This window comes from Egretta garzetta, unplaced genomic scaffold (assembly GCF_000687185.1).
Source record: "Egretta garzetta isolate BGI_Z169 unplaced genomic scaffold, ASM68718v1 scaffold275, whole genome shotgun sequence".
NCBI classification, from domain to species: domain Eukaryota; kingdom Metazoa; phylum Chordata; class Aves; order Pelecaniformes; family Ardeidae; genus Egretta; species Egretta garzetta.
In genome coordinates, this window is record NW_009259867.1 from 1,922,351 (window position 1) to 1,923,683 (window position 1,333).

Genomic DNA, 1,333 nt, shown 5'->3' on the forward strand with positions numbered 1-1,333 from the left:
CCTGTGTAACATGCTCTAGGAGAACCTGCTTTAGCAGGGGGGTTGGACTGCGTGATCTCCCGAGGTCCCTTCCAACCCTTGCCATTCTGGGATTCTGTGATGCTCCGAGGTGCTTGTAGGAGTCATGCAGGCTTCAGCTCCGTCAGTTCTACGAGGGTAAGAGCTGCCCTGGCAGCTGGACTGGGAGCCGGGATGTGCCTGCCTTGCTTGGGCACTGTATTTGGGTCAGCCTCATCGACTGGATGTGCAACTGTGTCATCCCTGGAGAGCGCAGGACGCCGATCCATAAACCCGACTGGCTCTGGTCGGGGTGGCACGCATCGCGATGGCGCGCTGGCTGGGGCAAAATGCCGGCCCCGTTTGCTCAGCCCTGCTCCCAGGCTCCAAAACCAGGCAAAAAATGGGGAATCCAGTACAAGCTCAGCTTTTTCTGACAAAAGCAGCTGTGACTGCGCGTGTCCGGGCCGTGGCTCCAGCCCCACAAATAGCCAGAAGCCATCTGCAATTCAGATTGCGTGCAGCTGGCAACTGGTACAACCGGACGCTTGTGAAATCGGGGATACGTCCCCCTCCTGACGCCTGATTTCTCTCTTCCCCAGGCACAAAAGCAGGGAGGAACAGGATGTTTTCCCGACTCTTCCTTTCCCCATTCCGGCTGCCAGAGATGCGAGGAGGCGATAAAAAGAAGGGAGGTAGAAAAGGCAGAATACTGGTGCCCAGGCTGAGCTCAAAGAATTTCTGTTTTATCTCATTGCCCCATAGAGGGGATTAATTTAGTGAACCCACAAGGGGACGAGACCCCTGGGAGCCGGGACCGACGGGCGCGGGGAAGGACGGGGCGGCTGTCCCCCTGCCATCAGCCCCACGGTGGCCAAGTCCTCGGTCCAGCAGTAAGTGGCAGATATTCCCTTGAAGCTCCGGGGTTTCCCCTCCTCTTTGCTACTGAGCAAGTTCCGCTGATGGAAAGCAAAGCGCCCTGCATGCTGGACATCCAGCCCCAAGGGTGTCCCTGCAAAGCCAGCACGGAGGTGATGGGGACTGAGCCCCGCTGGGAAAACTCTCCAAAAAGCCAAGTGCAATGCTCCAGTCCCGCCTGATCCAGTTGGCAATGGGCTGACTAGGATATACTGGGTAGAGGGTGAGGAAAAAGGGAAGGCCTGTCATTTTTCCTGGTTGGAAGTGCAGGATGCTCGAGCTGCATCCCTGCTCAGGGTGGTGGTGCCACGGGTGCCTCCTGGACACGGCAGCATGGACTGGAGAGAGAAAACAACACCCAGATTTGGGTGGAGAGGGGACACTGGTGTCACTGCCAACACCGGTGGGGTTATTGCCC